Raw genomic sequence first — 14,586 nt, forward strand, 5'->3', positions numbered from 1 at the left:
TGAACACTATCACCATGTCTCTATGGTCATGTCAGAAGCCACGCCCCCCCACAGTTAGAATCACTCCCCTAGGGTCACATTTAACCCCTTGATCACCCACAAGGTTAACCCCTTCCCTGCCAGTGTCATTATTACAGTAACAGTGCATATTTATAGCACTGATTTCTGTAGTAATGTCACTGGTCCCCCCAAAAGTGTAAAAAATGTCAGTCAGGGAGTGATCGCGGGTGCCCGGCAGAAATTGCGGCCACTGGCCCCGCAGATCAGCTTCCCCTCTCGCGAATCGCCACGCTTGCTCCTGAGAAATGATGTAAGGGTACGCCGATTTGAGGAGCTGAACCAGCCTGCCACAGTATATCTGTGGCAGGCAGTTGGGCAGTGGTTAAAAAATAGTGTTTTGCAAAAGAAAAATAACAAACACGTTGAATCCCTGTTCACACTTGTGCGATGCAGGAAGGCTGCGAATTCGCAGCCTGTTCCCGTATCGCAAACGCACATCTGGCAGTTCACACTGCCATATGCGATACGCAGGGGGTGTCAATTAAATGTTAACGACACCCCCAGTTTGATCGCATATCGCAGTGCGATCTGCCAGTTCGCACAGGATTGGATTGAACAAGTGTGAACCACTGTGCGATCCGATCCTGATGCGGCTGGAAAAAAGGGTCCTGTGCGAGTTTGGTGCGGATATAGTGCGAATTCAGCCATACAAAGTGTATGGCTGAATTCGCATCTGCACATCCGATCGCAGGTAATGAAGGAGCAGTGCGCTCCGAATTACATGCGATCGCCACACTCGCATATATGTGAACCGAGTCTAAGAGCCGGTTCACACTACTCCGACTTGTCAGGCGACTTGGTCGCCTGACAAGTAGCTCCCAATGCTGTGCAATGGAACCATTCTAATCAGAGCAACTCAAGTCGCTCCGACTTAAAAAAAGGTTCCTGCACTATTTTTTGGCAAAGTCGGACCAACTTGCATTGACTTCTATTATGAGAAGTCGTTTGCAAGCCGCGATGAAGTCGCGCTGCACGGGCGACTCCAAAGTCGCCCAAAGTCGGGGCGACTTTGAGTTGGATTAGTGTGAACCGGCTCTTAAAAGTAAAATATTATAAGGAAATTACCTTAAACAACTCTTAACCGCCGACACGTGCAATAAATTACCGCATGAGAAAATGCGGTAGTTACCGAATAATCTGAAAAAATACCGCATTCGTTATTTAACGCTAAATTCTTAGTGAATTAAACTTTCACAACTGATTTATCGCATGTGTTATTTGACCGCATTTTATTTGCCGTTATTTAACTCTTATTGAACCCATTGTAACAAAAAAGAAAAAATACTTTTTTGTTTTTTTCAAAATGTATATAAAACGAAAAATAAAATAAGATGCTGAGCTGTATCGCTATGTGCTCGTTGGTGTTGGAGAGGATCTTGTTGATTCACCATATATCTTGGCGGATTGCATGTATCTGTTGCGGCGATGCTCGGTGAGTAATGGGCCAGTTTAATGTTGATACATTTTGAATTACATTGTTGTCGTATCATTCCAGGCAACGTGCCAAATGCCATTGTTATAGCAACAGCCGACGAATCCTGCCAGACGGAGTGGAGATCGCTCTTGTGCAACTCGCGGCGTGGCAGGCCGCCAGGGCTTCTAGCGGTCTTCTTTTTTTCATTTTTGAAGTGAAGAGAAAGAAAGATCAATCGTCTCCGAACCTGTCCTAGATTGGGGTTGAGGAAGTAGAAGTCGCAGCATGCCTCTTGAGGTTAGGGGGCCCATTCAGACTTGTGCGAATGGTCATACGACTTTGGGCATGACAAGTTGCAGCCAATCGTTTGCAATGGCACACATTCGGATCGGTGTGACTTAAAGTCGCAGCCATTTTGAAAAGGTGCCTGCACTACTTTGAGCCCTCGTTCACTCTGAGCCCGGCTTTGAAATTGTGAGAGTTCAGCTTAATTTGTATTTCAGTGTGAGTTTGGGGCGATTTAAAAGAAATCTGTGCGGGGTCTATTGAAATCACCCCTGAAGTCGCCAAAAGTAGTGCAAGAACTACTTTGGAAATCGGTGCGGCACCGCAAAGTGTCGCACCGATCGGGACAGTGCCGTTGCCGGCAATAGGCTGCAATTTGACATTTCAAATCGCATGTCAAATGGCGTCGAAGTGAACGGGGGCTGATCCAGAGAATATAAAGAGGGATCAAAGTCACACCAAAAGTCGCAGCAAAGTCATGCTCCAAAGTCGCACGGGTAATCGAAAAGTCTCAGCAAGCCTTTTGTGAATTTTAACCTCTTCACGCCGGCATCTGCTGGTGGCCCTCTAAAAAGTTTAAGATGCCAGGAGGTGAGGCGGGGTGGGATTTAAGATCATGTGAGTGCTGTAATTGGTTTTCACGGCAGTCACATGATCCGATCTTTCAGTTAGGTGCCAGTGTTCCGTGAGAATTACCTACCCGTGAGAAAAACCTACCCCCGTCACTTCTGGTTCACGGCAGTCTGTGTAACGCGAGCAGTTACATTAAAACAGCTGTGCTGCACTATGAGTCATCTCCGCTCCTGTCCCGGTCACTTCCCTGCTCTCGGCTACTAAATATAAAAGCGGCGGCGGCTGTATGAAAAGATAAATCACGGAGCCGCCAGCCGCTTTTATATTTACTTGCCGAGATCAGGGATGTGACCGGGACAGGAGCGGAGATGACTCATAGAGCAGCACAGCTATTTTATGTCACCGCCGCGTCGGTAGGTTTTTTTAACGGACACCGAGATCGTTTCAGACTAGTGTGCATGCGCACTAGTCTGATCCTCAGCTCTTCCATTAGGTATCCGGGGCTGTGAGCATGCGCACTGCTGCGCTGCTCAGCTGTTCCTGGCCGGAAGCGACGAGGGGTAGGTTTTTCTCACGGGGTAGGTAATTCTCACGTTACACCGGTGTTCTGCCGAAAACTCCAACTTGCCGAGAACTCCATCGACGTTACTTCCGGTGACTGTATATTTGGAGATTTCCACCACTTGGTGTTTTCACACAACATCGGCAGCCTTTACACTCCTGTACACGCTATAATGAGTGGACATTGTTAGTCGCCTTAGAGGCGGCCATGTTTTTGGTTACTAGCGGGCGGACTAACAATGTCCACTCATTATAGCGTCTACCGGAGTGTAAAGGCTGCCGGTGTTCTGTGAAAACACCAAGTGGTCGAAATCTTCAATTATCCACTTCTGGACCGGAAGAATTTGTCCCCTTAATGACCAGACCCTCTTTTTCGATTCGGCACCGCATTACTTTAACGGACAATTGTGGGTTGTGCAACTCTGTACACAAACAAAATTTACGTCCTTTTTTTCCCACAAATAGAGCTTTCTTTTGGTTGTATTTGATCACCTGTGCGATTTTTATTTTTTGCACTATAAAAAAGCGACAATTCTAAAAGAAAAACAATATTTATCACATTCTGCTATATAACATTTACAAAAAAAAAAATGTAAATTTAATTTTTTTTCATCCTTTCAGGCCAATTTGTATTCTGCTGCATATTTTTGGTAAAAAAAATCCCAATTAGCTTATTTTAATTGGTTTTCAAAAAAGTTATCGTGTCTACAAACTAGGGGAAAGATTTATGTCTTTTTTTTTTTTTTTTTTTACTAGTAATGGTGGGGATCAGCGATTTTTAGCGGGACTGCGACATTGTGGCGGACAGATCGGACCCCTAACTGACATTTTTGACACTTTTGGGCGGACCAGTGATATTACTACAGTAATCAGTGCTAAAAATATGCACTGTTACTGTAATAATGACACTGGCAGGGAAGGGGTTAACCCAAGGGCGATCAAAGGGTTAAGCGTGAGCCTAGGGGGTGCTTTCTAACTGTATGGGGGATGGGCTTTTGGAATCAACACAGAGACCTGTGATCCTATATAGAAGGATCACAGGCGCTCTGTGATCATTTTAGAGAGAAGAACAGTCAGCTGGGTTTACAGCTGACCGTCCTCTCTCAGAGGGGAGCGATCATGGGTGCCCGGAGGCAATCGCGGCCGCCGGGCCCGTGGATCCGCATCCCCGCTGCCTAGTGGCGGCCGGCGCGCGCGTTGATAGTGGCGCGCTCACCCCCAGGAGAACTCCTGCGAACCGACGTACCAATATGTCGCTTCGCTCAGCCGAGCCAGCCGGCTGCAGTATATCTGCAGTAGGCGGTCGGCAAAGGGTTATTCATGCTGTAGAGTCACCGGAAGTGCCGTGATTGGAGTTCTCGGCAAGTTGGAGTTTTCGGCAGAACACCTGTAACTGTGGCGGGAGCGCACACGGCGTGTGCTCTCGGCACAGCTGTATTGACCGCAATTCACGCAAATATGCGGCTTGGCGGTGCCAAGGCCCAGGAGGCCCCATAATTCCATGCGGCCAGCACCAAAGGGTTAAGAAACTTTCTCCCCTGTTGGTCAGGTTTTTCTTCCTGCAATTTAGGCAAAAATCTGAAGACTTTGGTAAAATGTCACCATTTTTGGCAAAATGCATTAGAGCCAGTCCAGAAGACAAAATTAAAGTTCCCCCCCAAAATCAGTTTAGAAGGTGAATGACCCATTGCCCCCACCCCCAAAACCCCCCAACCAACGAGCCCACCTCAATATCTTTTTTATTATACTTACATTTTTTTCAAAGTTTTAGCTCCAGTTCACACCGAATGCAGCTTTGAAATTGTGCTTCTATAGCACGATTTTAAAGCTGCTGCTCAGTGCGATTTCATGTGCGGCTTGCCGACATTTCTGCGACAGATCTCAAGGCAATTCGCACATGAAATCTCCAAAAATAGTGCAGGCTTCAGCATGCGCAGCCTATTGCATTAGGCTGTGCACCCCAGAGCACAAACACACATGCATGTATATCAGCGGAGCAGTGGATGGTGTCTGTAAAGCAGATTTATGTCAGTAGTTTTTATTTTTAATATTTTTTACAATTTAATTTTATTACATTTTTTTTACAATATGACTTTTTATTTATTTATTTATTTTTTAGGAGTTGGGAAGGCTTTGGTGAAGCATCAGGGGCCTAAACAGACCCCTGATGTTGCACTTTTGAGGCAGAGAAAGGGACTAAGAACAGAAATTCCCCAGTCTCTTTCTCTACAGCCTCAGCTGCACTGCACAGTGAATGAATGGGAAGTGCTCTGTGCTGAGCGGCTTCCAGCTCATTCACAAACTCAAGCATTCAGAAAAGGAAGGAGCCGGTAAATTACATATTTACCGACTCCTTCTCCTGTTCTCCATCCTGAAACACCCCCCACAGCAGCCAGTGGGAGAGGAGGGGAGGGAAGCTGGCAGCACTGCAGGAAGGGGGGGGGAGGGTGCAAGGAAGCAGAGAACTGCATTAGGGTGTGTCCAGGCACACCTGGCACACCCTGTGCGCATGCCTATGAGTGCAGGAACCTTTTCTTAAATCAGTGCACCAATATGAACGGTTTCGAAGCCAGAAATAGGGTGCGATTTGTCATGCGACTTTGATCTGTCAAGTCGCACAGGTGTGAACATGCTGGGTCCTCGTCCTCCTCAATATTCTCCCTGTAAGCAGGCCCATGGCACCCTTCCAGACACAGTGTCCCCTTAGTCTTCCAAGCCAAATCACCCAAGACTGAGGGCATCTTGGGAGTGAAAAAGTCCTGGGGCGGGAAAAGCCCGCATTGAAGATGGGGGTTTTTTTTGCTGTTTTTTTACCTGCTAGGGTCATAATTGCACTTTCAACAATTTTTTCCAGAGTTGAGCTTTAACCACTTGCCAACCGCCGCACGACTATTTACTGCGGCGGTCAGCCCCGTACAGGCAAAGTGATGTAGTACTACGTTGCTCGTCTACGAGCCTCTAGGGGGCGAGCGCGCCGCCGGAAGCGCGCTTCCGCCCCCGCTCGTTCCCTGACATGTCCACACGTGTGACCGGCGGACCCGATGTCCGCCGGTCACTCGCGATCGCCCCGTGGAGAGGGAGAAAGGCAGGCGGCTGATGTAAACAAAGCCGCCTGTCATTCTCCCTTGTGTAACAGCAGAGATCATACGGTCCTGCTATGTAGGATCGTATGTCTCTGTGGTTACATCACTAGCCACACCCCTTTACAGATAGAATCACGCCCCCAGGGACACACTTAACCCCTGCATCACCAATAAAGTTAACCCCTTCCCTGCCAGTGTCATTTTTACAGTAACAGTGCATATGTATAGCACTGATTACTGTAGTAACATCACCGGTACCCCCAAAAGTGTCAAAAATGTCAGTCAAGGGTCCGATCTGTCCGCCGCAATGTCGCAGTCCCGCAAAAAAAATCGCAGATCGCCGTTATTACTCGTTAAAAAAAAAAAAACAACAAAAATGACAAAAATCTTTCCCTTAGTTAGTAAACGCAATAACTTTTGCGCAAACCAATCAAAATACACTTATTGTGATTTTTTTTACCAAACATATGTAGCAAAAAACAAATTGGCCAAAAATGTAAAAAAATTTTGATTTTTACATTTTTTTTGGGGAATTTCATATAAAAAAATGTGAAAAATATTGTTATTTTTTCAATATTGTCGCTCTTTTTTGTTTATAGCGCAAAAAGTAAAAATAGCACAGGTGATCAAATACCACCAAAAGAAAGCTCTGTTTGTGGGGAAAAAAGGACGTAAATTTCGTTTGGGTACGGCGTCGCACGACCGCGCAATTGTCAGTTAAAGTCGCAGTGTGGCGAATAGCAAAAAGTGGCCTGGACGTAAGACAGCAAAATCCTCCGGTGGTAAAGTGGTTAAAGGGTAACTCTACTTTCATGAGAAAAAAAATATACAGTTGCTGCACAACATCGAATGTTTTTAAAAAATTACCCTTCAGTTTCAATCTGCAGAGCTGTAATTTTCTGTAAAATGCAATGCAATATGGCAATCTGTAGGTGCTCTGTTCACAGAGGGCGCAGAGGACCCCCCCCAAGAAATGTCAAATCCTGCTTGTGTGATTGGCTTACTGATTGCCCCAGAACTCTACACTAAGATACAAGTCAGATTGTTGGCATCCCCTACAACAAAAATGTCATTTTTGGTGAGATACTCAACAAAGCTAATTCAAGTCTAAAGGGCCCAGCCACTTTCCTAATTAGAACCCCGCAGGTGCAGCAGCTGATTAATAATTAAAAAAGTGTCTCCCATTTACTTTTCCCATGGACACAGAAGAAACATACAGCTATTTCTTCAGAATAACAAAAGGTAGAAATCTGCACCAAAGTTTGGTAAAATCTTAGTAATGTACAGAGATCACCCAGAGGGGATTTTTTATTTTCTCAACAAAAGGGGCCATACACTTTAACCACTTCCCTACTGGCGCATTGTAAAATGACACCGGCAGGGATGCTTCCTCCCTCCGGGTGGACGTCATATGACGTCTGCTCATTCTTGCCGCACTCCCACGCCCACAGGGGCGCGCAATGCGGCGATCAGGGATGAGGCGTGTCCCTTGGGACACAGCCCATCCCCAATCAGTGTAAAGAGCCAATAAACAATGGCTCTTTACCATGTGACCAGCTGTGTCCTATCACAGCCAGCCGCATGCACTGTCCTCGCGCACGCCGCTCGTGCGCGCCCCCAGGTGTGCGCAGAGCAGCGATCAGGGATGGAGAGTGTCACTCTGACACAGTCCATCCCTGATCAAGGTAAAGAGCCAATGAAATTGGTTCTTTACCACGTGACCAGCTGTGTCCAATCACAGCCGGTCACAGAATGTCAACAAAACCAAGGTAACTAGCTGTTACCGTGCTCTCACACACCGATGCTGTGTGAGGAAGAGATTGCAGTAGCAGTTACTGATTACAGTGCACACCAAACACACTGATTGCCCCCCCCCCCCAATAAAGAGGACCTGTCACTAGCCCATCAAAGTACCTGTCACCAGCCCCTCAGAGTACCCGAGTACCTGTCACCAGCCCATCAGGTACTCTGATGACAGGTACTCGGGTACTCTGATGGGCTGGTGACAGGTACTCAGGTACTCTGATGACAGGTACTCGGGTACTCTAAAGACAGGTACTCGGGTACTCTGATGACAGGTCCTCCTGTACTCTGAGCACCTGTTAGCACAGTATCCGAGTATCTGTCACTAGAGTTCCAAGTACCCGTCATCTGAGTTCCCAAGTACCTGTCACCAGCCCATCAGAGTACCCGAGTATCTGTCATCAGAGTACCTGAGTATCTGTCATCAGAGTACCCGAGTACCCGTCATCTGAGTTCCAGAGTACCTGTCACCAGCCCATCAGAGTACCCGAGTACCTCTCTGTAGCCCATCAGAGTACCCGAGTACCTCTCTGTAGCCCATCAGAGTACCCGAGTACCTGTCATCAGAGTACCCGAGAACCTGTCTCCAGCCCTTCAGAGTACCTGAGTACCTATCTGCAGCCCATCAGAGTACCTGAGTACCTGTCTCCAGCACATCAGAGTACCCGAGTACCTGTCTCCAGCCCTTCAGAGTACCTGAGTACCTATCTGCAGCCCATCAGAGTACCTGAGTACCTATCTGCAGCCCAATCGAGTACCTGAGTACCTGTCTCCTGCCCATCAAAGTACCCGAGTACCCGTCTCCAGCCCATCAGAGTACCCGAATACCTCTCTGCAGCCTATCATAGTACCCGAGCACCTCTCTGTAGCCCATCAGAGTACCCAAATACCTATCTGCAGCCCAGAGTACCCAAGTACCTATCTCCAGACCATCAGAGTACCTGAGTACCTGTCTCCAGCCCAGAGTACCCGAGTACCTGTCTCCAGCCCAGAGTGCCCGAGTACCTGTCTCTAGCCCATCAGAGTACCCAAGTACCTCTCTGCAGCCCATCAGAGTACCCAAATACCTTTCTGAAGCCGATCAGAGTACCTGAGTACCTATCTGCAGCCCATGCCTCATAATGCCTGTCTCCAGCCCATCTGAGTACCCGAATACCTCTCTGCAGCCCATCATAGTACCCGAGTACCTCTCTGTAGCCCATCAGAGTACCCGATTACTGATTATCTGCAGCCCAGAGTACCTGAGTACCTATTTGCAGACCAACAATGTACCTGAGTACCTGTCTCCATCCCAGAGTACCGGAGTACCTGTCTCCAGCCCAGAGTACCCGAGTACCTGTCTCCAGCCCAGAGTACCCGAGTACCTATGTGCAGCCCTTCAGATTACCCGAGTACCTGTCTCTAGCCCATCAGAGTACCCAAGGTACCCGAGTACCTTTCTGAAGCCGATCAGCGTACCTAAGTACCTGTCTGCAGCCCATCAGAGTACCTATCTGCAGCTCATCAGAGTACCTGGGTACCTATCTGCAGCCCATGCCTCATAGTGCCTGTCTCCTGCCCATCAAAGTACCCGAGTACCTCTCTGTAGCCCATCAGAGTACCCGAGTACCTATCTGCAGCCCAGAGTACCTAAGTACCTATTTGCAGACCATCAGTGTACCTGAGTACCTGTCTCCAGCCCAGAGTACCGGAGTACCTGTCTCCAGCCCAGAGTACCCGAGTACCTGTCTCCAGCCCAGAGTACCTGAGTACCTGTCTCCAGCCCAGAGTACCCGAGTACCTGTCTCCAGCCCAGAGTACCAGAGTACCTGTCTATAGCCCAGAGTACCCGAGTACCTATCTGCAGCCGATCAGTGTACCTAAGTACCTGTCTGCAGCCCATCAGAGTACCTGGGTACCTATCTGCAGCCCATGCCTCATAGTGCCGGTCTCCTGCCCATCAAAGTACCCGAGTACCTGTCTCCAGCCCATCATAGTACCCGAATACCTCTCTGCAGCCCATCATAGTACCCGAGTACCTCTCTGTAGCCCACCAGAGTACCCGAGTACCTATCTGCAGCCCAGAGTACCTGAGTACCTATTTGCAGACCATCAGTGTACCTGAGTACCTGTCTCCAGCCCAGAGTACTGGAGTACCTGTCTCCAGCCCAGAGTACCCGAGTACCTGTCTCCAGCCCAGAGTGCCGGAGTACCTATCTGCAGCCCTCAGATTACCCGAGTACCTGTCTCTAGCCCATCAGAGTAACCAAGGTACCCGAGTACCTTTCTGAAGCCGATCAGTGTACCTAAGTACCTATATGCATTCCAGGCCTCCAAGATTATGTGTTGGGGTGTTTGCTTTCCAAAATGGGGTAATTTTGTGGGTAATTCCATTGTCCTGAAGTTCCAGGGCCTTCAAAAGTGTGATAAGTTGTAATGAAATTATATGTGTAATTTATGCTCCTAGAACACCTGAAGGTGCTACTTGGATGTTGAGTCTCTTTATGTGGCCAGGTTGTGTAAAAGTCTCACACAAGTGGTATCTCCATACTCAGGAGGAGTAGCAGAATGTATTTTGGGGTGTCATTTTTGCTATGTAAATGCTATGTGTAAGAAATATCTTATAAATTGACAAAAAAATTGTGTAAAAAAAAAATAAATTTGTTTTAATTTTCTTTCCACATTTTCCAAAAACATCTGGAAAAAAATGACATGTTCAAAAGACTCATTATGCCTCACAGATTATGTGTTGGGTGTTTTCTTTCCAAAATGGGGTCATTTTATGGGTAATTCCATTGTCCTGGTTCTCCGGGGTCTTCAAATCGTGATAGGTCGTTAGGAAATGATATGTGTAATTTATGCTTGTAGATCACCTGACGGTGCTCCTTGCATGTTGGGCCTCTGTATGTGGCCAGGCTGTGCAAAAGTCTCACACATGTGGTATCGCCATACTCAGGAGGAGTAGCAGAATGCATTTTGGGGTGTAATTGCAAGTATGCATATACTGTGTGTGGGAAATAACCTGTTATTATGACAATTTTGTGTAAAACAAAAAAAAAATATTTCTTAATTTTTCCAAGAATTGTGGGAAAAAATGACAACTTCAAAAAACTCACCATGCCTCTTACTAAATACCCTGGAATGTCTACTTTTTAAAAAGGGGTCATTTGGGGCAATTTGTACTGTCTTGATATTTCAGGACCTCAATACATCAGGTGTGATCAATTTTCAGTGATTGGCACCATAGCTTGTAGACTCTATAACCTTCACACAGACTAAATAATATCCACTAATTCGGTTTTTTTTTTCTTTTAACCAAAGATATGTAGCAGTATAAATTTTGGCCCAAATTTATGAAAAAAATTACTTATTTGCAAAATTTTATAATATATACTAAAACAAAATGTTTTTTTTTCTAAATTTTTGCTCACTTATATCGCAAAAAATAAAAAAATCCAGTGGTGAATAAATACTACCAAAACAAAGCTCTATTTGTGTAAAAAAAAGGATAAAAAATCTGATTGGGTACAGCGTTGCATGGTAATTATCATTCAAAGTGTGACAGCACTGAAAGCTGAAAATTGGTCTGGGCAGGAAGGGGGTGAAACTGCCCCGTATGGAAGTGGTTAAGGTGTTTTTTTAAGGGTGTAATGGACTTTAAATGGCTCCTGAGGGTTACAGTTAGTGTGCCAGTTATCCAAGACAACTTTTTTTTATCCCAACTAGTTTTATTTTATTTACAGTTTTTTTTTATTTATTTTTATAAAAAAAAACGAATTCTAAAAAATGTAAAATTGAGTCTTAAGGCCCGTACACACGTACCGATCGTCGGCATACAAACGTCGGTGGACGAAGGATCTGCCGATTGTACGCGTGTTAGTATGGTGCCTCCGACAGATGTCTGCGCACAATCCGCGGACAAAAGTCTTTCGTGCAAACATGAAAATATTTGTATGCCGACACCAGAACGGACGATTGTTCGCCTGTCAGTACACAATTCGGCCGACAGACCGCAGATTTGCAAGACTGGGCATGCTCAGAAAATAGAAAACACAGGGAAAGTTAACCATTACATGACATCACTTCTGCAGTCGGCGGACAAAATTCTTGTGCTGTCCTTGTGCTGTCTTTGCACTTTTCAGCAGACACCGACATCCCGGGGAGAAAAGAGGAACATTTGTAAGCCGACCATCGGTACGTGTGTACGGGGCTTTAGGGCTCTTTCACACGGGCGATCCGATCAGATCCACCTGTCAGTTTTTTAGGCAAGTCTGATCGGATCCTCCATGCAGCTCTATGGGGCAGCGGGTGTCAGCGGAGACACCTCCGCTGACACCCGCTGCCATCCGTATCCGATCCTGTCTGTGAAATCTGGACGGATGGAAACCCTATTTTTCCATCCATTCAGTAATCGGATCGGATCGGATGAGAGCGGACAGGCGGTCTGCTCTCATCCGATCCCCCATTGAGGGCAGCGGGGGCTGAGACACCTCCCTCTACGCTCTGCAAGCGGAGACGGAGCTGTCATCCGCCGGCTCAGCGGGGATCGCGGATCGATCCCCGCTGAGCAACACGGATCCGCCTACGGAGGCGGACCATGTGAAAGAGCCCTTAATCGTTTGCTGACCACCCTGTAGCAGATTTACTGTTACAGAGAGGCTGTTCTGTGCAGAATCATGTATATAGCGCCCCTTCTGCTGCGATTGCTCACAGCAGAAGCTGATTAGCAGGTGCCGGGCCAATGGATGTCTTCCGGCACCCTCTGATCATCCAGGATACACAGGACAGAGCTTTGTCATTGTATACAATGTCCTGACAGCAGGAATGTGCTGGATTTTGTTTCCCTGAAAACCACATAATACACACAAAAACACTGGCTAGGCACACATTTATTCCTTTGATTGCCCTAGATGTTTAACCGAACGCAATAACTTTTGTGCAAACCAATCAAAATACACTTACTTTTTTTTACCAAAAATATGTAGCAGAATACGAATTGGCCTAAAAGGATGAAAATTATTGATTTGTGGAATGTTATATAGCAGAATGTAAAAAATATATATATTTTTTCAGAATTGTCGCTCTTTTTTCGTTTATAGCGCAAAAAAAAAAAAAAAATCGCACAGGTGATCATATACCAACAAAAGAAAGCTCTATTTGTGGGGGAAAAAAGAACATCGATTTTATTTAGGTACAGCGTTGCAACGACTGCGCAATTGTCAGTTAAAATAGCGCAGTGCCGAATCGCAAAAAATGGCCTGATCATTAACCACTTCAGGACCAGAAGGATTTGCCCCGTTAATGACCAGGCCATTTTTTGTGATTCGGCACTGCGTTAAGTTAACGAAAAATTGCGTGGTCGTGCGACGCTGTACCTAAATACAATTGATGTCCTTTTTTCCCCACAAATAGAGCTTTCTTTTGGTGGTATTTGATCACCTCTGCGGTTTTTAGATTTTGCGCTATAAACAAAAAAAGAGCGACAATTCTGAAAAAAATGCCATATTTTTTACTTTCTGCTATAAAGCATTCCCAATAAAAATATTTAAAAAATTAAATTTTTTTATCAGTTTAGGCCAATCTGTATTCTGCTACATATTTTTGGTAAAAAAAAACATCCCAAAAAGCGGATTTTAATTAGTTTACGCAAAAGTTATAGCGTTTACAAACTACGGGATAGATTTTTGGACTTTTTATTTATTTTTTATTACTAATGGCGACGATCTGCGATTTTTAGCGGGACTGCGACAATGTGGTGGACAGATCGGACCCCTGACTGACATTTTTGACACCTTTTGGGGACCAGTGACACTAATACAGTGATCAGTGCTAAATAATATGCACTGTTACTATATAAATTACACTGGCAGGAAAGGGGTTAACACTGGGGGTGATCAAAGGGGTTAATGTGTGCCTAACTGTGCTTACTGACTGTGTTTGGGGAGGGGGGGGGGGTTCTGTGACAGGCACAGAGAGATCGGGGTTGTAGCTTAGCTGAAACTGCTGATCTCTCCCTGCCTGTCTGACAGAAGATCCGCCTGCTTTGTTTACATAAGCAGGCGGGTCTTCTATCCGTTTCCCGGATGATCAGGGGAGGAAGGTGGCAAGCCCTGCCGCTCCTCCCGTGGCCCGCCTCCTGCTGTGTCTAAACCACACACACTCCAGTCACATAGTACTACATGACTGGACGCAGCTGAGTCGCCCTGCCGCAGTAAAAAGCCGGCGGGCGGTCGGCAAGTGGTTAAGGGGGCAAATCCTTCCGGTCCAGAACCGGTTAACGCACAAACGAAAGAATATCGCTGTCGGTATTTAACGCTGACATCTTAGTGAATTGAACTTTTCCAACCGATATACCGCATACCGGTATTTTACTGCCTTTTATTTGACGTTATTTAACTCTTAGTAAATTGACCCCCATTGTGAGAAGCTCACAGTGTGCAGTGAAATCAGAGTAAGCCATTTCAGTCCAGGAGAGGAGCCGGTACAAGTGTGCAAGACTGAAGGGAAGGTCGGAGTTCAGCTTTAACCACTTAAGCCCCGGAAGATTTTACCCCCTTCCTGACCAGGGTTTTTTTTGCGATTTTTTACTGCGTGACTTTAACTGACAATTGCGCGGTCGTGCGACGCTGTACCTAAACTAATTTGACGTCCTTTTTTTCCCCACAAACAGAGCTTTCTTTTGGTGGTACCTGTTCGATTTTTTGATCATGCGCTATAAACAAAAAAAGAGCGTAAATTTTGCAAAAATAACAATATTTTTCACATTTTTTTATATGAAATTCCCCCAAAAAAGTGTAAAAATCTACATTTTTTAACATTTTCGGCCAA

This window comes from Pelophylax lessonae (genome assembly GCF_965119305.1).
Source record: "Pelophylax lessonae genome assembly, chromosome: 5".
Taxonomy (NCBI): domain Eukaryota; kingdom Metazoa; phylum Chordata; class Amphibia; order Anura; family Ranidae; genus Pelophylax; species Pelophylax lessonae.